The sequence below is a fragment of the Pongo pygmaeus genome, chromosome 14, assembly GCF_028885625.2.
Source record: "Pongo pygmaeus isolate AG05252 chromosome 14, NHGRI_mPonPyg2-v2.0_pri, whole genome shotgun sequence".
Taxonomy (NCBI): domain Eukaryota; kingdom Metazoa; phylum Chordata; class Mammalia; order Primates; family Hominidae; genus Pongo; species Pongo pygmaeus.
In genome coordinates this window covers 79,743,311-79,767,783 of record NC_072387.2, presented here as the reverse complement: position 1 = coordinate 79,767,783, position 24,473 = coordinate 79,743,311, and the positions used below count along the sequence as shown (strand labels likewise).

The following is a 24,473-nucleotide window of genomic DNA, read 5'->3' as shown; positions in this document are numbered from 1 at the left end:
TTCAGCAAATATTAAAAATAAATTATAGAAGAGTTTAATATATTATCTTTAAATTGTAACATTTTTTCACTCATGTTGTAATATTACTTCACTTGGAAACTGTAATTTAGAAACTGTCTAGTTAGTAGAGTTTCTTAAAATGACCTAGGAATTTTTTATGCTTTTGTAAGAAAGAACTCCAGACTAAGATGTTAAAAGGTACACTAACTTATTTGCTAAGCTACTCTGTTTCAGGTGTTTAAAAATTCTGGAAACTAGAAATATTTATAAATTATTTTTCCCTTTATTTTGAATTATCAGTCTGTTATTAAATTTAAGATATTTAAGAATAAAATGAGAATATTTGTTCATGTTTTGACTCTGGATGTACAGACAAAGGAATGCACATGCATATATTTTGTGATCAGATTGATAACCTGAAAGATAACCAGAAGACAATAATGAATTACTTCATTAATACAACAAATTTTAATTTAACATTACTATATGCCAGTAACTAGATTAGCGACCACAACTGTGAATGGAACAGTCAAAGTCCTTGTTATGAAGCTTAAAATCCAGCCTGGGCAGTAGCTGTTAAAAAAGGAAATTGTAAAATTACATATAAATTACAAATATAATACATGGCACATATTGTGAAGTAAGAGAAACTTCTAGTTTCCTCAAAACCAACCCAGTGTATGTCTTTTGTGCTAATGCCTGATATAATTTATGAGCAATTCTTTTAAACATCCTTTTATTACTGAAATGAACCGTTGATCATGTCGTATTTTTGTTGGTTTGATATTGTCTTCTGCTTGTTAATATTTTGTTTAGAATTTTTGCATTTAATATACATAAGTGAAGCGAATGCTTAGGATGTTTTGTGTGTACATGTGTGTGTGCAGTCTTTATAAGGTGAAAGCAGTAAAGTTAAATTTGCTTTTTTTATTCCTTTAAGTATCCTTTAGATTGCTTGGTTTGAAATTTGGCATTTTTTTTTGTAAAATCAATTTTTGAGGGATCTTTGATAACATTCTCTGTTTTCAGTGGAATTAACTATTAAGAGTTTTTCTTAATTGGGGTAATATTAATAAATTATAGTTTCCTAAAGAGTTATCAGTTTCTTCAAAAATATTTATATGAAGATGTTAAACTAATATCCTAAGTGTTTTAAGTTTTTCTCTTTTGATGATTATTCTTTTAGTTCATATTTTGTATATTAATGATTTATGTATTAATATTTTTTAAATTAGGTTAGTGAGATATGGTTTGTGATTTCTAAGTGCTCTGTTTTCTACTCATAAATAAATGTATTTTATACTGAATAGATTTCTTTGTTTCCTTTACTTTGTTATTTTTCTAAGTTTTTAATTTTTAAGGAAAATTCTTCTTTTTACTTTTTTTCCATGCTGAGGCTTATTTTGTGGCATAATAAATGCCAATTCCAGCCATGGTTTATTGTTATTCTTGTTGTTTTTCTTAAGACCGCTGTGTAAGCTGATTTTTGTGTGTAAGTATGTACAAAGTCAAAGGTGTCATAAGCCAAGTCATTCACTTAACCCCTCCACAAAGCAACATTGCTTACTGGACTCTTCAGTAGTTCTCTTTTCCAGGTGACATTGAGAGTATAATAAAATACTTCACTTTGATAAATTTAGGCACCAAGAAAATCTATAATGTAATTCAGCAGCAGTGCTCAATATATAGGAAACAGTATTTCCAAACAAGACACTTAAAAGTAAAACTTGCTTTAGAAAATTTGTCACATTTAAGTCTGAAAAATCAGGCCAAGTGTGATCCACTACATAATGATGTTCTATTTTAATTTTAGTTATGTTCATTTCTACATCGCTTTTCAGAATCTATGGAGTTAATTAGGACAATAATATGAAATCAATTTTGATGACCTTTTCTTCTTAGTCACTAATATTCATTCTACCCTCATGAACTTCCACTTCTATCCTCTTATAAAATCAAGAATAAAAACACATAACTTGGCATCCAGTGTCATCACCCTAGTGCAAAAACCATTGTTTTTGGTCTGAGTAATTGCAGTATACCCTTAGCTGGTCTCCGTGTTTTCACATTTGTTTTACTCAATTCATTCTTTCATTGTAGCAAGAACAATCTTTAAAAACATAAATCTGATAATTCCACTTCAGATTAAAACATCTCAGTGGCTTCACATCCTCTTAGAGGTAAATCATTAACATGAACTGTAAGGTCTTGTGATGAAGAGAATGCACCCATACGCCTCTAATTTCATCAGACTCCACTTTTTGCCTCCCTTACTTTGGCCTTTATATCGATTCCTCACAGTTGACAAGTTCTTTTTCCATCTGGGAACCTCGTGCACTTGATTACTTTCACCTATAATAGTCACATTTTTAATTATTTCTCCTTTTCTAGGTGTACATCTTTGTGTCATTTTTCTCAGAGAGGCATATCTTAGCCATCCAATCTGTAGCAGCTCATTTTTCTATCATTTGTCACAAGTTGTAATTAAAGATTTAATGATATGATTATATACCTTCTGCTTTCACTATTCTCTTAATTCCAATCGTATGAATTATGTCTGTTTACCAATGTATATCCAGCATATCTTAGCATAGCGGCTAGCCATAGTCCCTTGAAAATGTTGTTTTTGATAGATGGTTTGAATATTACCTTACTTTTAGTAAATTTCTTTCATATTGCTATCTTGTTCTATGACAATCAGGGTTGGCAGATTATCATTATTTATATGTTGTATATTAAAAACTGAATATTAAAAGGCACTCTAAATCCCAAAGTCATATAAATTCAGAAGATAAGCTTATTTAAATTCCCATTTCCTATTAACTACAGTGGTGTTTGTTTATTTCTATTTTTGTAATGAGCTATTTAATTAGGCAATTCAAGAAGGCCATGAAACTCCATAGCTGGGCTGACCATAAAAATTATTACATTTTAAAAAATAATTCGTCTGAATTTTATCGTGAATGAAATAAAAACTAACCTTTGAGAACTTCACATGTAAAATGACTATGTATTTATTAATTTTGCTGCTATATTCAGACCACAATGCTGGAGTGAAAAAAATTATACTATCTATCTCATAATTATTTTGATATAAATTTTTAATTATAAAAAAGTCTGAAATGCTCATAGTTGCTCAAAGAAAATATGAAAATAGAAAACTGAATAACAGCACATGTTAAAGTACAAAATGCTTATTAGAAGTGAGCAGAAGATTAAAACAAAATTCAAGAGAAATTAAGATTTTCCCATCCTTGAAACATAAGAAACATGGCTCTCCAGAGTCAACATAAAGAGAACACCATGCCAGTTAATGTGTGGCATCTTCAACAATGGTTCTACAGTAACTACCATAATGAGTTTCCTAGGGATGCGTATTCACTATTCCTCAGTATAGCCAGACGGAATAAAAGCAAAAATTAGTTCTATGTGGAACAAACATGATAGCATCTTAATAAACTGAGGCAGAACCATCATTGGGTTTTTTTTGTTAACTCACCTTATTTGAGCAAACAGAATGGCAAGTTAAATACAAACAAGTTTATTGTGGTTATTTAGAACATATTATGCCAAGCAATAAGTCTATTCTAAAAAGAAGTCTCTTTTTTTTATTGTACTTTAAGTTTTAGGGTACATGTGCACAATGTGAAGGTTAGTTACATATGTACACATGTGCCATGTTGGTGTGCTGCACCCAGTAACTCATCATTTAACATTAGGTATATCTCCTAATGCTATCCCTCCCACCTCCCCCCACCCCACAACAGGCCCCGGTGTGTGATGTTTCCCTTCCTGTGTCCATGTGTTCTCATTGTTCAGTTCCCATCTATGAGTGAGAACATGCTGTGTTAAAAAGAAGTCTCAAGTATCAAATTTAAATAGGTATTTCTGCTTTTAAGTTAAATATTTCTGTTCTCTGTGTATACTCTAGTGAGTGACAAGAACAGCTAGCAATAGACATACCAGTATTACTCTTGGGAGTTTGATATGACAAATACAAGATTATCTAGGAACCAATCATACCATAGCTCTTTCTTCAGTTTTAGTATATTGAAAAGATTCCTTCATAGTTGGTTTTAACCCTTATACATAGCTTGCCATGTTTGATATTTCAGGTAAACTACTATTCTAAAAGACTATTTGAAATATTAGTACTTTTATTTAATATTAACCTTGTTACAATGGCCATTTTGTCATCTGTCAGGTAAGAAAGACTAGGGTATTTTATCTGAAGGAATGTAGCTTTATTTTTATAGCCTAAATTCTCAAATTTTGTTAGGAAGAGCACCATAATATATATTAGCAGTTAAATTCATACACTTAATTTGAAGTCAGATACAACTCTATTATATGACTATCTTGAGAATTACTCACTAGAGTAGTGAATTTAATAGATAAGATTAGATGATATCATGCACTATCTGAACAAGCTATAAATTCTATGACTCAGTAGCCTCATTAGTTTCTGTAACAAGGGCTCAGAGGCTAATGATCTCACACATATCTAAAATAAGGCAGAGAAAGCAATAACAGTTCTTTACAATTTTGTCACCCTGAGGCAATGTATATTATCATTATCTGGTTATTTATTGATGAGAAATGTTAAAAACTCTAGTTAAATTTGTGTATTCCCTCCTGAAGTCAGATTGTTAAAAACACTAATTTTATGTATTACCTCCTAGAGCCAGATTGCTAAAACTTGAAGTGTTTTGGGTTGGAGTGCATCAAAATATTCCACAACTATTTCAACTATTATAACACTGAATGAAAGCTGTTTTTGATAAAAGGTGTTTCATTTTATGAAACATTTAGCTTGAATTTGTCACAGAAGATTGGATTTGGTTTAAACGGAATGTTATATAAGCCTTTAATAAAGATTTAAACGAAATTTATTTAGGAACAAGGAAACCAAACTAAAGCTCATTTTAGCTTCTCTATCATTTTTAATTATTGTTTCCTAGAATAAGAGCTTGTAACCAGTAAGGCTTTTTTATGTCTTATGCAAACAACAAATAGCATTGTTTTCAAATGTGTTTGCTAACAATGACAAAAAATAAAGACAACTTCCTAAAATCCTAAAGCCAATAAGGAATAAAAATTGTTTCAGCAGTATATGGTAGAAATAGGGTTTTTTGTCACAGCAGAAAAAATAAATGATTGACAACAGGTCCAATTTATGAATATACACATGGAAAATGTGTGATATCTCAGTAATTAAACTGTAGACAATAGCATATCCCCAAGTGTAAGGTAGCATATAATGTTATCAACAGCTAGGTGAAATTATCCAGCTTGACACATCATCCAGAATATGATAAAATAGGTAAGGATAAATTACTTTTTTCGAGCTGATAAACAAAGGATGAGGAGTAAAATAAGAGAATATTACTATTAAATAATTACTGATATTTTTCATTTTAAATTAAGTGATTTAGTTATCTGTTAATTCTAAGAATCATAAATAAACATAATATCAAAATAATATTTTTTCTGGTTATCTGTATATACAGAATACTTTTATGGCTGGAAAATTAATTGGTTTAATTAGCTAAGATAACTCAATGGAGACTTTGCAGTGGAGTGAAATTGGCTTTAAATATAAATTCTACAATGTGTTATCATAGTAAACTAAAAGCAAGCTACTTAAATCTTGCTAAACTCTATTTATAGTTTTCTCACCATAATAGTGAGATAGCAACAAAAATGGACATAAATTTATGGTTAGAACTAAGATATCACATATAAAAAAACAAAGCAAACAAATAAAATTCCAAATTATTTGAACATCAGCCACACAAGTGTTATCTGTGGACTGAAAGATTTAACCAAATATAATTCTTATTTATTCTTTTTTTGACAGAGTAGTATATTTCAAGCCATTCTAGTTGAAATTTTTCTTAATGAGCTTCTTTTACTTGAAATTTTGGAAAAAGTAGAAATAGTTCATAAAAGTCAGAATCACTATATATGGATGACTTATATGCAGTTACTATTAGTTGATTTTGACATATACATTCATTCCAGTAATATTATAATTGTGCTTCTCATTTGAAAGTGAATCTAACCTCATCATTAGAAATTTCATTTACTCTACACATTAAGAGTATCTGTCTTAGTATTGCCTTGTTAGCTTTCACAAATATTCTCAATTAGTTGATTGTCTTTTGAAGTATACAAACTACAGACTGTTCTGCAATGACAATTTCTCATGTATAAACTGTGCATTCAACAAAGGTCTAATATCCAGAATCTATAAGGAACTTAAATTTACAAACACAAAACAAACAACCTCATCAAAAAATGGGCAAAGGACATGAACAGACACTTCTTAAAAGAAGACACACACATGGCCAGCAATCATACGAAAAAATGTCCATATAACTAATCACTAGAAAAATGCAAATCAAAACCATGAGATACCATCTCACACCAGTCAGAATGACAATTATTAAAAAGTAAAAAAATAACAGATGCTAATGAGGTTGCAGAGAAAAGAGAATGATCATATACTGGATGGGAATGTAAATTAGTCCAGCCACTGTGAAAAGCAGTCTGGAAATTTCTTATGAAACTTAAAACAACTACCATTCAATCCAGCAATCCCATTACTGGATATATACCCAAAGGAATATAATTCATTCTTCCATAAAGACATATGTGCTCATATGTTATTCTCAGCACTATTCACAATAGCACACACATGGAATCAACCTAGATGCTCATCAATAGTGGACTGGATAAGGAAAATGTGATACACATACTCCATGGGATACAATGTGGCCATAAAAAGGAGTGAAATCATGTTCTTTGCAGCAACATAGATGGAGCCAAAGGCAGTTATTCTAAATGAACCAATGCAGGAACAGATAATTAAATACCACATTTTCACTTATAAATGGGAGCTAAACATTAAGTACACATGGATACAAAGAAGGGAACAATGGACACCAGGGCCTACTTGAGGGTGGAGGGGAGGAGAAGGATGAGGATCCAAAGACTACTTATTGGGTACTATGCTGATTACTTGAGTGATAAAATAATCTGTAACCTCAACCTCTGCAACATGCAATTTACCCATGTAACAAACCTGCACATGCACCCCCGAACCAATATAAGATTTTGGAAAGAATAAACAAATACATTAATTAATTAAAACAAAATAAAAATAACATTAAACACAGGTCATATTACATCATTCTTCTGTAGTCAAATCAGTAATATTATTGTGAAAATTAAAAATATCATTTTAATTTTTAAATTTCAACTCACACTCTGGGACGATTTCTAAATTTTCTTCATAGGCCACTGTTTTTTTAACTCTATGTATGTGAGTATTTCAGCTTATGTCTTACATTTATTAGAAACTAAATAGAGCAATTTTACATTTTTAATAATACCAGAAGCAGAAAGATTAACTACAAAAATAATTTTTAAACCGTGTTTCACTCTCTATTTTACAGAAAACACAGGACAGAGATCAAAATAAATGACTCCTACATTCAAAAATAAACATGGAATTTAAATGTAATCATCATGGGCTTACAAAAAAAGCAAATCCCAAATTTAGAATTTATATGTAAAGCTACCATGTTTTTCAACATTATGCATGGGCCTCACAATGTTAACATAGTAAAGTCTATGAATCTAAAATATAAGCTAATATTATTATATGTGAGGAAATTAATCAATATAAATATATCTTGGATGCTCATGCACAGAAAACAAAAAGGAATATTAAAGAAAATATAAAGATAAAATATAATATTTTCTAATTTGCATACTTTCAAAATGCTATAGAAAAGTATTTCCAAAGTGGTGAGGCTCTGTTCACTTCTGGCTCAAGTCAGGTTCACAACTCAAGCCTGTTTGTCAGCCTCTATTGAAATACATCGTGTCAAATAATTCTTCTTTGAAAAGGGGCTCATTGAATATTTATGTTCTTGCCCCATAGGAGAGGTTTTTTTTAATATTTGCATTTAATATAACCACATATTCAAGTAAAACTCCCCATGATAGTAATCTGAACAATTTCACCTTCATTTTTCCTTCAGTATATATGGTGAGGAATGAAATTCACAAAGGCAATGCTATTGCTTGTGGAAAACATATATATATATATCTTCACATATATATATATATATAGAATGTTGAAAAACACAGCAGTTTTACATATAAACATATACATATATACGTATATATGTGTATATATATACAAAAGTGTGTATATGGACGTGTGTACGTGTGTGTGTATGTGTGTGTTTCTGACTTTCTCAATGCCTTTATATTTGTTCTGGCTTGCAAATCCCTGAGGTTAAAATCCTATTTAAAGTTCACATTTGAGTTTATAATGGTTCTGTTTGTGTACTGATTTAGATTTAATCAGAATGCAAAATAAAAAGAACACATAACCTTTTACATCTAAAACAGATTACATAACGTTTATAATTAATAAACATTACCCCATGGGTAAATGGCATTCTGCATGACAATTTTATAACATCATTAATATCAGTTGAAAATGTCAAAGTACCCAAATGTCAAAGCATTTTATTTACCTTGCAAATATTGTACTTATAAAAAATGGTGTCACACCTGTGAATTGATAGTAAAGTTATCATTGAATTTGGGAAACAATTTATAGGCACATGATGAAGGAGTTAAATTATTACCTAAACTTATACAAGACCTCCATGAATAGTGTATTTTTAAAAGCTGAATTTTTAGCTGAGTTTGTAATGTCAATTTAGAATTAATGAAGGTATTGTAGTGTGTAAATATGTGATTTGCCAGGGAGAAATAAGAATGACCCAACAATTTGCTGAGTATGGATTCAGATCAAACTCTTAGGCTATGATAATTGTAGCTAACGGTTTTGCTGACTGAGGGCTCAATTGGAAAACAGACAAAGTTAATTATTCTATAATATATTTAGAACTCCATGGTTGAACATTATTTCATTTCATTTCAATAACTGAAACTTGATCACTCGAATGAATGTCTCTTTGGATATTCTCCAATACAGGCCATTGCTGCCATCTTTTAAAAATATTTCTACTGGAAAAATAATTGTGTTTTTCAAGCTTCCTTTGCAATCTTGAAAGACACATGCACACGTATGTTTATTGAGGCACTATTCACAATAGCAAAGACTTGGAACCAGCCCAAATGTCCAACAATGATAGACTGGATTAAGAAAATGTGGCACATATACACCATGGAATACTATGCAGCCATAAAAAATGATGAGTTCATGTCCTTTGTAGGGACATGGATGAAATTGGAAATCATCATTCTCAGTAAACTATCGCAAGAACAAAAAACCAAACACCGCATATTCTCACTCATAGGTGGGAATTGAACAATGAGAACACATGGTCACAGGAAGGGGAACATCACACTTCGGGGACTGTTGTGGGGTAGGGGGAGGGGGGAGGGATAGCATTGGGAGATATACCTAATGCTAGATGACGAGTTGGTGGGTGCAGCGCACCAGCATGGCACATGTATACATATGTAACTTACCTGCACGTTGCACACATGTACCATAGAGCCTAAAGTATAATAATAATAAAATAATAATAATAATAATAAAAAAAAAAGAAAATCTTTCTTCTTCTTCACACCTAACAAACAGTCTCACTTTTGAAGGTCATTTATGACATACTGACCCCTAATATCACAAGGAACTTTATAGTATTCCTTATTTCTTCCTTGCTTCATTTTTTTCATTCCTTGTCTGTGCCTCCACAGAGTTTGTGAATTCTTAATGTTACTTAATGTGACTTAGGCACAGTGCTATATACTAAGGTTAAAGCATTAAATGAGATACAGTTTCTGCTTTCAAGAAGATTTAAGCTCCAGCCTGTCCTTGTCATTGCTTTTGGAAGATTCATCATTCACATTAAAGTATCTTCTATACTCTGTTTTCTAGCTGCTCTGATCACTTCAAGTCCAATCACACCACTTGCCACCTCATTTTCTTCATGCCCATTATCTACATTCTAAATAGAATCTCTTTTTCTTAATTCTTCAAAGTTCACTTCAGTATTCCTCTTTCATAAAATGCTTGCTGAATGTTGACGTCTACATCTTGTAGCATTGTCTGTCAAAAATAGAAGCATATTTTACCAAAATATTCGTACCTGAAATAAACAAATAATCATTCAGGGCCTTGTATACACCAGGAATACATTTGCTTTTATTATTGGCTTATATGTTCACCATGACCTCCTGATATGCAAACAAACATAAATTGTCTTTGAAACTGCATCTCTGCCTAGAAGAACATCTTGTTACCTTTTCAATTAATATTTCTTGGAATGAATCTATATTCTTTAAAACAATACTAAGGGTGATATTGGTATTATCATCTCATAAATCTGTTAATATGTCTAGAATGATTAAATTATCCCACAAATGATCACTTGCATTAAGCTAAGTAGATAACCAATGTCACATGTCAAAAAGGAGTATTTACTGTCTTTGTCACATATATTTCATATCTATGTAATGAAATAAATATAAAATCTAATAATGTATCTATAATAGTTATTTTAAGTCATTAACAGAGACAGCATTAAAATGTTTCAAAGAGCAATATTTGCATTTTTTTCTATTTTTTATTATACTTCAAGGTCTGGGATACATGTGCAGAATGTGCAGGTTTGTTACGTAGGTGTACATGTCCCATGGTGGTTTGCTGCCCCACCTCAACCCATCATCTACATTAGGTATTTCTCCTAATGATATCCCTCCCCTTGCCCCCACCACCCAACAAGCCCCAGTGTGTGATGTTCCCCTCCCTGTGTCCATGTGTTCTCATTCTTCAACTCCCACTTACGAGTGAGAACATGCAGTGTTTGGTTTTCTGTTCCTGTACTAGTTTGCTAAGAATGATGGTTTCCAGCTTCATCCATGTCCCTACAAAGGACACAAACTCATCCTTTTTTATGGCTGCATAGTATTCCATGGTGTATAGGTGCCACATTTTCTTTATCCAGTCTATCATGATGGGCATTTGGGTTAGCTCCAGCTTTGCTATTGTGAACTGTGCTGCAATAAACACACGTGTGCATGTGTCTTTATAGTAGAATGATTTATAATCCTTGGGGTATATATCCAGTAATGGGATTGCTGGGTCAAATGGTATTTCTAGTTCTAGATCCTTGAGGAATTGCCACACTGTCTTCCACAATGGTTGAACTAATTTAGACTCCTACCAACAGTGTAAAAGCATTCCTATTTCTCCACATCTTCTCCAGGATCTGTTGTTTCCTGACTTGTTAATGATCACCATTCTAACTGGCATGAGATGGTAACTCATCGTGGTTTTGATTTGCATTTCCCTAATGAAGAATGATGATGAGCTTTTTCTCATATGCTTGTTAGCCACATAAGTGTCTTTTTTCGAAAAATGTCTGTTCATATCCTTTGCCAACTTTTTGGTGGGATTTTTTGTTTTTTTCTTGAAAATTTGTTTAAGTTCCTTGTACATTCTGGATATTGGCCCTATGTCAGATAGAAAGATTGCAAAAATTTTCTCCCATTCTGTAGGTTGCCTGTTCACCTGATGAAAGTTTCTTTTGCTGGGAAGAAGCTCTTTAGTTTAATTAGATCCCATTTGTCAATTTTGGCTTTTGTTGCAATGGCTTTTGGTGTTTTAGTCACGAAGTCTTTGCCCATGCCTATATCCTGAATGATATTACCTAGGTTTTCTTCTGGGGTTTTTATAGTTTTAGGTCTTACGTATAAGTCTTTAATCCATCTTGAGTTAATGTTTATATAGGTGTAAGGAAGAGGTCCAGTTTCATTTTTCTGCATATGGCTAGCCAGTTTTCCCAACACCATTGATTAAATAGGGATTCCTTTCCCCATTGCTTGTTTTTGTCAGGTTTGTCAAAGATCAGATGGTTGTAGATGTGTGGCATTATTTCTGAAGCCTCTGTTCTGTTCCATTGGTCTATATCTCTGTTTTGGTACCAGCACCATGCTGTTTTGGTTACTGTGGCCTTGTGTAGTTTGAAGTAAGGTAGCATGATGCCTCCAGCTTTGTTCTTTTTGCTTAGGATTTTCTTGGCTATATGGGCTCTTTTTTGATTCCATATGAAATTTAAAGTAGTTTTTTTTTTCCTAATTCTGTGAAGAAAGTCAATGGTAGCTTGATGGGGATAGCATTGAATTTATAAACTACTTTGGGCAGTATGGCCATATTCACAATATTGATTCTTCCTATCCATGAGCATGGAATGTTTTTCCATTTCTTTGTGTCCTCTCTTATTTCCTTGAGCAGTGGTTTGTAGTTCTCCTTTAAGAGGTCTTTCACATCCCTTGTAAGTTGGATTCCTAGGTATTTTATTCTCTTTGAAGCAATTGTGAATGGGAATTCGCTCATGATTTGGCTCTCTGTTTGTCTACTATTGGTGTATAGGAATGCTTGTGATTTTTGCACATTGATTTTGTATCCTGAGACTCTGCTGAATTTGCTTAACAGCTTAAGGAGTTTTGTCTGAGGCGATGCAGTTTTCTAAAGATACCATCATGTCATCTGCAATCAGAGATAATTTGCCTTCCTCTCTTCCTATTTGAATACCCTTTATTTCTTTCTCTTGCCTGATTGCCCTGGCCAGAACTTCCAATACTATGTTAAATAGGAGTGGTGAGAGAGGGCATCCTTGTCTTGTGCAGGTGTCAAAGGGAATGCTTCCAGCTTTTGCCCATTCAGTATGATATTGGCTGTGTGTTTGTCATAAATAGCTCTTATTTTGAGATATGTTCCATCAATACCAAATTTATTGAGCGTTTTTAGCATGAAAGGGTGTTGAATTTTATCGAAGGCCTTTTCTGCATTTATTGATATAATCATGTGGTTTTTGTCATTGTCCTGTTTATGCAATGGATTACATTTATTGTTATACATATGTTGAACCAGCCTTGAATCCCAGGGATTACACTGATTTAAATCGTGTTGGATAAGTTTTGTAATGTGCTGCTGGGTTTGGTTTGCCAGTATTTTATTGTGGATTTTCACATCAATGTTCATCATGGTTATTGGCCTGAAATTTTCTTTTTTTGTTTTGTCTCTGCCAGTTTTTTGGTATCAGGATGATGCTGGCCTCAAAAAATGAGTGAGGGAGGAATCCCTCTTTTTCTATTGTTTGGAATAGTTTCAGAAGGAATGGTACCACCTCCTCTTTGTACCTCTGGTGGAATTCAGCTGTGACTCCGTCTGGTCCTGGGGTTTTGTTTTTGTTTTTTTTTTGTTGGTAGGCTATTAATTACTGTCTCATCTTCAGAACTTGTTATTTCTCTATTCAGGGATTCTATTTCTTCTTGGTTTAGTGTTGGGAGGGTGTATGTGTCCAGGAATTTATCCATTTCTTCTAGATTTTCTAGTTTATTTGCATAGAGGTGTTTATAGTATTATCTGATGGTAGTTTGTATTTCTGTGGGATCAGTGGTGTTCTCCCTTTATCATTTTTATTTTGTCTATTTGATTCTTTTATCTTTTCTTCTTTATTAGTCTGGCTAGCAGTCCATTTTGTTAACCTTTTCAAAAAACAAACTCCTGGATTCATTGATTTTTTGAAGTATATTTTGTGTTTCTATCTCCTTCAGTTCTGTTCTGATCTTAGTTATTTCTTGTCTTCTGCTAGCTTTTGAATTTGTTTGCTTTTGTTTCTCTAGTTCTTTTAATCATGATGTTAGGGTGTTGATTTTAGATCTTTCCACCTTTCTTCTGTGGGCATTTCATGCTATAAATTTCCCCTAAACATTGCTTTAGCTGTGTCCCAGAGATTCTAGTACATTATGTCTTTGTTCTCCTTGGTTTCAAATAGCTTATTTATTTCTGCCTTAATTTCGTTATTTACCCGGTATTCATTCAGGAGCAGTTTGTTCAGTTTCCATGTAGTTGTGCGGTTTTGAGTGAGTTTCTTAATCCTGAGTTCTAATTTGATTGCACTGTGGTCTGAGAGACTGTTTGTTATGATTTCCTTTCTTTTGAATTTGATTAGGAGTGTTTTACTTCCAATTTTGTGGTCAATTTTAGAGTAAGTGCCATGTGGTAAGAAGAATATATATTCTGCTGATTTAGGGTGAAGAGTTCTATAGAAATCTATTAGGTTTATTTGGTCCAGAGCTGCGTTCAAGTCCTCAATATCCTTGTTAATTTTCTGTCTCGTTGATCTGCCTAATATTGGCAGTGGGGTGTTAAAGTCTCCCACTATTATTGTGTGGGAGTCTAAGTCTCTTTCTAGGTCTCTTAGAACTTGCTTTATGAATCTCGGTGTTCCTGTATTAGGTGCGTATATATTTAAGGTAGTTAGCTCTTCTTGTTGCATTGATCCCTTTACCATTATGTGATGTCCTTTTAAGTCTTTTTTGATCTTTGTTGGTTTAAATTCTTTTTTATCAGAGGTTAGGATTGCAACCCTGCCTTTTTTTTTCTTTCCATTTGCTTGGTAAATCTTCCTTCATCCCTTTATTTTGAGCCTATATGTGTCTTTGCTTGTGAGATGGGTCTACTGCATACAGCACACCGATGGGTGTTGACTCTTTATCCAATTTGCCAGACTGTGCCTTTTAATTGCAGAATTTGGTCCATTTAGATAAAAGGTTAGTATTGTTTGCGTGTCATCCTTGTGCAGGGGCCATGCTATTCTCCTCTGTATCATTTCAATTTTAGTATATGTGCTGCTGAAGCGAGCCCTCAGGTTAATATTGTTATGTGTGAATTTGATCCTGTGTTATGATGGTAGCTGGTTATTTTGCTGATTAGTTGATGCAGTTTCTTCATAGTGTCGATGGTCTTTATATTTTAGTTTCTTTGTGCAGTGGCTGGTACCAGTTTTTCCTTTCCATATTTAGTGCTTCCTTCAGGAACTCTTGTAAGGAAGGCCTGGTGGTGACAAAATCCCTTAGCACTTGCTTTTCTGTAAAGAATTTTATTTCTTCTTCACTCATCAAGATTATTTTGGCTGGATATAAAATTCCAGATTGAAAATTCTTTTCTTTAACAATGTTGAATATTGGCCCCCACTCTCTTCTGGCTTCTAGTGTTTCTGCAGAGAGATCTGCTGTTAGTCTGATGGGCTTCCTTTGTGGGTAACTCGACCTTTCTTTCTGGCTGCCCTTAACATTTTTTTCCTTCATTTCAACCTTGGGGAATCTGAAGATTATGTGTCTTGGGGTTGTTATTCTTGAGGAGTATCTTTGTGGTGTTCTTTGTATTTCCTGAACTTGAATGTTGGCCTGTCTTGCTAGGTTGGGGATGTTCTCCTGGATAATATTCTGAAGTCTGTTTTCCAGCTTGGTTCCATTCTCCCCATCACTTCCAGGTACACCAGTCAAACATAGGTTTGATTTCTTCACATAGTCCCATATTTCTTGGAGGCTTTGCTCATTCCTTTTCATTCTTTTTTCTCTAATCTTGTGTTCATGCTTTATTTCATTAAGTTGATCTTCAAACTCTGATGCCCTTTCTTCTGCTTGATCAATTCGGCTATTGATACTTGTGTATGTTTCATGAAGTTCTCGTGTTATGTTTCTCAGCATCACCAGGTCATTTATGTTCTTCTTTGAACTGGTTATTCTCATTAGCAATTCCTCTAACCTTTTATCAAGGTACTTAGCTTCCTTGCACTGGGTTAGAACATACTCCTTTAGCTCAGAGGAATTTGTTATTACCCACATTCTGAGGCCTACTTCTCTCAATTCATCAAACTCATTCTCTGTCCAGTTTTGTTTCCTTGCTGGCAAGGAGTTGTGATCCTTTGGAGAAGAGGCGTTCTGGTTTTTGGAATTTTCAGCCTTTTTGCACTGGATTTTCCTCATCTCTTGGATATATCTACCTTTTGTCTTTATGTTGGTTACCTTTGGATGTAGTTTTTGCGTGGACATCCTTTTAGTTGATGTTGGTGCTATTGCTTTCGGTTTGTTGGTTTTCCTTCTAACAGGCCCCTCTTCTGCAGGTCTGCTGGAGTTTGCTGGGGGTCCACTGCAGCCCCTGTTTGCCTGGGTATCACCAGCAAAGGCTGCAGAACAGCAAAGATTGCTGCCTGCTCCTTCCTCTTGAAGCTTCATCCCAGAGGGCCACCCACCAGATGCCAGCTGGAGCTCTCCTGTACGAGGTGTCTGTCAAACCCTGCTGGGAGGTGTCTCCTCATCCAGAGGCACAGGGGTCTGGGACCCACTTCAGTAGGCAGTCTGTCCCTTAGCAGAGCTCAAGTGCTGTGCTGGGAGATCCTCTGCTCTTTTCAGAGCCAGCAGGCAGGAACATTTAAGTCTGCTGAAGCTATGCCCACAGCTGCCGCTTCCCTCAGGTGCTCTGTTCCACGGAGATGGGAGTTTTATCTATAAGCCCCTGACTGGGGCTGCTGCTTTTCTTTCAGAGATGCACTGCCCAGAGAGCAGGAATCTAGAGAGGCAGTCTGGCAACAGGGGATTTCCAGAGCTGCAGTGAGCTCCGTCCAGTCCAAACTTCCTGGGGGCCTTGTTTACACTGCGAGGGGAAAATTGCTTACTCAAGCCTCAGTAATGGCAGACGCCCCTTCCCCCACCAAGCTGGAGTGTCCCAGATTGACTTCAGATTGCTATGCTGGCAGCCAGAATTTCAAGCCAGTGGATATTAGCTTGCTGGGCTCCATGGTGGTGGGATCTACTGAGCTAGACCACTTGGCTCCCTGCCTTCAGCCCCCTTTCCAGAGGAATGAACAGTTCTGTCTCACTGACATTCCAGTCACCACTGGGGTATGAAAAAAAACTCCTGCAGCTAGCTTGATGTCTGCCCAAACAGCCACCCAGTTTTGTGCTAAAAACCCAGGGCCCTTGTGGTGTAGGCACCTGAGGAAGTCTCCTGGTCTGTGGGTTGCAAAAACCTTAGGAAAAGTGTAGTATCTGGGCGGGATAGCATTGCGCCTCAGGGCACCGTCACTCACGGCTTCCCTTGGCTAGGGGAGGGAGTTCCCTTACCCATTGAGCTTCCTGGGTGAGGCGATGCCCCACCCTGCATCTGCTCGCCCTCCATGGGCTGCACCCACTGACCAACCAATCCCAATGAGATGTACCAAGTACCTCAGTTGGAAATGCAGAAATCACACTCCTGCATTGGTCTTGCTGGGAGCTGCACACCGGAGCTGTTCCTATTGGGCCATCTTGCCCAGGAATTCATATTTGCATTTTAAAAAATTTCTGCTGTGAAACACACCAGACCAGTAAGCATGGGCTGTGGCAGAGTGCTGGAGTCCTGAATCACCTTTGTTTCTCCTGTGAGTCTGTAGAGCTTCCCAGATTGTGAAAAGATAACTCTAGTGGATGGATATCCATCTGAATTTCTCTTCTTAAAGTCTTGTTTTGGTGATTACTGTTCCTTATCATCCCTGAAAAATTATAAGTCTTCTTTTCTTTGTTGCATGAATGGTAGTAGAAACAAGTATTACAAAAGTAGAAAATAAACTAGTACTACTACTAGTAGTAGCCTACTCTTATTAGGCTACTCACAAAGAAATAGTAGGCTACTCACAAAGAAAATGAACAAAACATTTAAGAAGCATAAGCATATTCTTATGAAAGGAAATAACTACCATCAGTTCAGGAAATAGAAAATAGATATTCTTAAATTGTTCATTCAATTAGACACATTTCTTCAAAATTTGGAAATCACTCCAAAGAATCATAAAGTACTGTCCTTGCAAAAGCCATAGAAAATAGTTGCTGCAAATGAAAAACCAAGCAAAGCAAAAATTTTATTTTTAAGATAAAAAAGAAGCATAAAAAAGCCAAACCCAGGTATTTTACTATGGTATATTCTTCATAATTTTTGGCAGCCTTGTATATATTTCAAATTATTTATGTTTATGCGTTACAAGTTAAAGCAGGCTTCTTTTCTGCTCTACACATTTGCAGTTTATTTTCTTGTATAGTAAATTATTAAATTATTTTTCCATGGCCATGTTACAAAAAGATTCTACATTTGACATTTATTTTAAAGCTCCTATATCCAGGCTTCCCTCAGTTCGCCCTCTACTTTGAGCATGGGCTGTCACAAGCAAAATTAAGCTCGTCTTTTCAGACCGTGCCTGGTGGGCATAGAACCACCACTCTGCCTTGCTATCAGATTCTTTTGCCTGGAAACCCAGATACTGCTTTTCTTTACTTAAAAACAGTTAGGCTTTGAGAAAACTCTAAAGTGATTTTGAAGGGGTAGAAGGGAAGAAAGCAAAACAAATCTTTTGGAAATGAGGTAGCTAATTAGAGGACACAATGTTAGTACTCTAAAAAGGAAAATACTCTAAATCACTATGTTTTTGTTAACTAATGTTATAGTATAGCATTGTTCATATGAAAAAAAAAAGGTATTTGTACACTATTGCAGGCTCTTTCTCCATAAATCCCACTTAGTAAGATTCTTGAGAAAGCTTCCTTCCTGATTTCTGGGTTAATAGAACAGCAGCTGGTGGAGAAGACACACAAAATTACTTCCAATCTCTTTACTCTCATCTCCAGTTGTTGAGAGATAATTGTCCATGAGTTTTTGTTTGCACACAGCTTGCAAGTAGAGGCATGGAGAGTCTTTTGTTTCAGACGTTTTTTTCAAGAATATTTTATTTATTTATTTGTTTTGAGATGGAGTTTTGCTCTTGTTGCCCAGGCTGGAGTGCAATGGCACCATCTCAGATCACCGAAACCTCTGCCTCCTTGGTTCAAGTGATTCTCCTGCCTCAGCCTCATGAGTAGCTGGGATTACAGGCATGCACCACCACGCCCGGCTAATTTTGTATTTTTAGTAGAGATGGGGTTTCTCCACGTTGGCCAGGCTGGTCTCGAACCCCCGACCTCAGGTGATCCACCCGCCTCAGCCTCCCAAAGTGCTGGGATTACAGGCGTGAGCCACTGTGCCCAGTCTTTCAAGAATATTTGTATAGTAAGCAGCTTTGGAAGATAAAATGTCACTCTCAGGAAGAAAAAACAGATATATTTGCTGTCAGTATGATAAAAATAATGTCTCCTGTGGGGCAAAGTTTAGGAAGGTTTGGATGTGCTTCCTTATAAGTTCCCGATATGGTTTGGATGTGTGTCCCCTCAAAATTTCATGTTGAAATGTGGTCCCCAGTGTTGGAGGTGGGGCCTAGTGGAAGATGTTTAGGTCAGGGGGCACATTCCCTCCTGAATGGCTTGGTGCCCTCCCTGCAGTAATGACTTCACGCCAGAGCTGGTTGTTTAAAAGAGCCTAGTACCTCTCTTGCTCCTTCTTGCCATGTGACACACTAGCCCTCTTCCCTTCTGCTGTAACTGAAAGCTTCCTGAGGCCTCACCAGAAGCCAAGTGAAGGCTGATGCCAGGTTTGCACAAACTGCAGAACCATAATCCAAATAAGCCTCTTCTCTTTATAACTTAGGTATTTCTTTATAACAATGCAAAACAGGCTTGGGTATTCCTTCATAGCAATGCAAAACAGACTAACACAGTTCCTAAGTTCTAGATTTCTTACCTGTAACACCTAGCTGCCCATTGTGCTGTCCCCATTGGTTTCAGAAGTGGGGCAGTAAGAAAAAATGAGGACATAAAAGTTCAGGCTGTTTGCTCCTTTGTGGATAAAACAGTCTTTTGCCTCTGACCAAGGATTCTCAATGCATTTATGAAATTGAGGCAATCTGACTCGTTCGCTTTAAGTAATTATAATTTCAGACCCGACACAGTTCTTGACACATCCTTCTAGAACAAAAGCCTTAATTTGCAGAGAATAGGAAATATAGCTTGTTGCTCTTAGATTACTGGAGTAAACACTGTGTAGCTGAGGGAAACAAATAAAAAAAGATTTTAGTTTTGAAGGAGGATCAGGAATACATGTTCTTCACAGAACTTTATGTCAGGAAGTGTCAGGGCCACTGAAAAGGCCATATCTCTGATACTCTAAGTCTGAAGCTTAATTATGACAGAGAACTCCACCACCCCATCATCAAGCTAACAAGCATCAAATGACAAGCAAAACACTTAAAGCTGAAGGAGGGGATGATTGAGAATACTCTCTGGCAAATGGACTCCTACCTGAAAATATACAGTAAACTAGAAAAAACATGAAGCCTGTGCTGCACTGAGGATACCAAAGCAGTAATAATGCCCAAGTCCAGTCGCATTTCTTACTAGATTGACTGCAACCCTCACACTAAAAACCCTAACAGAAAAAAGACATGCTCATTTTGAGGGCATAAAATGTATTAACCTCAGGTTTTTTCTGTCTTATACAAGATGTCCAGGTTAAACATTTTTTTAAATGACAATGCACATTAAAAGGCAAGAAAACCCACTGCCAAGAGACAAAGCACTCAACATAACAATACCTATATATAAAAAAAATTAGGGGGCCTATAGCTAATTTTAAATAACTATCATTAACATGTTAAAGGCTCAGATGGAAAACATGGGCCGTGTGTAAGATAGATGAATAATTTTGGCAGAGAGATGAAAACTATAATAATTAGCTTAACAGAAATGCTAAAAATAAAAATAAAATTATTTAAAAAGATAATTGAGGTAAAGGATGCCTTCAGTGAATTACTTGACTAATGTTAAACAAAGAATTAGTCAAGCTTGAAGATAGGTCAGTAGACATTTACCAAGTTGAAACAAAACAAATAAAAGAATACAAAAGTAAAACCTAATAGTTGTGGGGCAATATCAAACAGCCTAACGTATGTTACTGAAATTCCAGAAGAGCAAGAGAGAGAAAGAATGAGGCAGAAGAAGCATTTGAAATATAATGGTTGAAAATTTGCATACATTAATGAAAGACAATTATCATAGATCAAATGTGTTCAAAGAACACCTGAAAATGTCAACAACAAAATATATACTTGTGTATTGTATTAGTCCATTCTCACATTGCTATAAAGAAATGCCTGAAACTAGGTGATTTATAAAGAAAAGTGGTTTAATTGATTTATGGTTCTACAGGCTTTATAGGAAGCATAGCGGCATTTGCTTTTGTAGAATCCTCCAGAGAGCCCACACTCATGGCAAAAGGCAAAGGGGGATCAGGAGTGTAATAGTGCAAAAACAGGAAAAAGAGAGAGAGGAGGGAGATGCTGCAGACTTTTAAGTGACCCGATCTCATGAGAACTTACTGACTATTGCAAGGACAGTACCAAGGGGAAGGTACTAAACAAATCATGGGAAATCAGCCCCCATGATTCAATCACCTCCTATCAGGCTCCATTTCTATCTTTGGGGATTACATTTCTACATGAGATTTGGGTGGGGACAACATCCAAACTATATCATAAATCATGTTCGAATTCCTTTAATCCAAAGACTAACAGAAAATCTTCAAGGCACACAGGGAAGAAATACACATTTACAAACATACAAAAAAAGATAATAATGACAAGCAGACTTCTTATCATAGCCCATGCAAGTCAGAAGACAGTGACATGTTGTCTAAAAATGCTGAAACAAATGAAAAATACTGTCAACCCAGAATACCAGGCTAAAATATCTTTCAGAAAAGTAGGAAAAAGTAAGACCTCAAACAACCAAAAATCCGACAAAATCCATTGCTAACAAGTGTATACTATAAGAATATTTATAGAAAGTTTTTCATGAAAATACAGTATGAAATAAAAAAGAAATCTTGGCTCAACATGAAGAAATGTAGAGCACTAGAAATGGAATAAATAAAAATAAATTATATTTAGTTTAAACCACTCTAAAAGGTAAGTGATTGTCTAAAGTAAAATCATTAGAATTGTAGTGCTAGTTCATGTTATTTGTTAAAGTAAAAATACATGATAACACTAGCACTAAAAATAAGAGGTAGAAATTGTTAATATAGTGTTACAAGCCCTTTATGCCGTATATCAACCGTTATTATGATAGACATTGATTAAATAAAGATGTATAATTTAAATTCAATGGCAACCATTAAAATGATATTTGAATGAGTACAAATAACAAGTCTATAGAGGAGATAAGATTGAAGCATAAAATTCTCATTTACCCTATGAAAACACATAAAGAAGATATATAAAGAACAGATGGAAAAATAAAAACAACTGGCAATTTGCACTTAATCCAACCATATCAAATCAACACTTTCAGTTAGAGTGGTATGAATATAGGAATTAATAGAGTTGTCAGATTTGATAAAAAAGAAAAAACAGGAAGACCCAAATACTTGCTGTCTAAAAGAAAGTTGATTTAAATGTAACAATAGGTCAAAAATATAATGATGGAGAAAAACATACCATACCAAATTTGACCAAATGAAAGCTGGATTATCTATGCTAGTATCAGAAAAATTGGACTTTAGAACAATGAAGATTACCAAGGATGAAAAGAGGTATTATATGATCACATAGAAGTTAAATCTCTAAGACATAGCAATACTAAAAGGTATTTACCTAATAACAGATTTTCAAAATAAAAACAGCAAAAACTGTTAGAACTGAAAGGTGAATAGACAAAGCTGCAATTTTAGCTAGAGACTTTAACATTCTTCTCTTAGTAATTGATTGAATAAGAAGACAGAAAATTACTGTGTACACATAGAAGATATAAAGATTATCAAATGGCAGAACCTAATCAAGATATACAGAGAACTTCAAGAAATATTATTTCAAGAGCATAGTGAACATTTTTTATAGGACACACAAAATATACACTAAAATAGACCATATATATTTTTTTAAAAATGTAGAAATGTTAAAGGATAAATATAATAGTAAGTATATTAGTCCATTTCATACTTAATTTCATGAAGAAATACCCAAGACTGGGTAATTTGTAAAGAAAAAGAGGTTTGATGGACTCATAGTCCCACAAGGCTGGGGAGGCCTCATAATCGTGGTGGAAGACTAAGAAAGAGCAAAGTCATGTCTCATGTGGTGGCAGGAAAGACAGTTTGTGCAGGGGAACTCCCATTTACAAAATCATCAGATATTATGATACTTATTCATTACCATAACAGTAGTGAACAGTATGGGGGAAACCACCCCTATGATTCAATTATCTCCACCTGGTCCCACCCTTGACATGTGGGGATTAGTATAATTCAAGGCAAGATTTGGGTGGGGACACAGCCAAACCATATTAGTAAGGTTATTCTCTGAAAATAATGTAATTAAAATAGAATTGTGTAGTTAGATATCTTGAAAATTCAAAAATGTTTGGAAATTTAAAACTATTCTAAATAACCCCTGAATCAAAGAGAAAGTGTCCAGCAAAGTTCTAACACATTAACTAAATGAAAAGAAAAATACAGCAGCAGGTTCTTAAATAGTTGTTTTGTTCAACATCCTTTGTTATAATGTTGATTAGAGGAAAAAAAATGATTCACTGTCTGTGTAGTTTGTTCATTCTCCCCATGTCTGTCTTGTTTTTTTCTGGGTACTCCGGTCACCTCTCACTACCTAACGATCTGCACATTAGGTGAATTTTGGCTTCTCTGAAGCATTCCAGTGTGAATGTGTGATGTGTGTGCACGTGTGTGTGTGGGTGCATGTGTGTGCCCTGTGATGGGATGGCATCCTGTCCGGGGTGGTTCTTGCTTTGTACCATGAGCTGCAGGGATAGGATCCAGCCGCTTGCTACCCTGAACTGAAATAACTGGGTGGATAATTATCTTATTTGTTTTAATTAATCTTTTTTTAACTGCATGTGTAGCTCACATTTATTTGAATGATTAATATTAGAAGTGTTTTAGTCTTCACTGAGAAGTTTGCAGATGTTTTTGCGACCAGAAAACATATATTATGGAAATTAACTCTTGTTTGTATAAATTAGCCTGTGGTAAAATTAGTTTCTTTATACATCATTTTGCTGAAATTTGCAGTTTTAAAGAACCTATAGGGGATGTTAAGTGATGACTCACTGTACACAATATCAAAACTGGTAGGATATAGCTAAATCACTGCTTAGATGTACATTTATAGAATAAATGTGGTTAGAAAAGATAAAAGTCTCAAACCAGTAAGTTCAATAATATGAACTCTTATCCTAAGAAATTAGACAAAAAAAGAACAAATTATACCCAAAGAAAGGCTGATTCGAGATCTGAAAACCAATTATTGTAATTCATCATATAATGGACTAATGAAGAAAAATATGATCATGACAAAAGATATTTAAAAAGTCTTGTAAAAATGAACATCCATTCATGGTAAAAACTCTCAGCAAATTTGGAATAGCAGGAAATCAGACTTAATAGTAAAGATGGATAGCTTTCACAATAAGATCAGAAACATAATAATATTCTTACTACACTGATTCAACACCCTATTGGAAATCCTAGTCAGTGCAACAAGGCAAGATAATAAATGGCATAAAGATTTGACATGAAAAAGCAAAAACACAAAACATGTCTCAATTCACAGACAGCATGAATATCAGAATACCCCAAAGTTTATGTTAACAGAATCAATTCCCAGAAAGTTCCCTAAATGAAGCTGTCACTAAAAAGGTAGTATGTTTAGTCATGTTTG

The 24,473-nt window shown here is 34.8% G+C and overlaps 1 pseudogene; it reads right to left on the bottom strand.

The window, feature by feature from the left end:
• Window positions 1–14,606: 14,606 nt before the first annotated feature.
• On the bottom strand, window positions 14,607–14,707 carry LOC129012063 (U6 spliceosomal RNA; annotated as a pseudogene).
• Window positions 14,708–24,473: the final 9,766 nt, after the last annotated feature.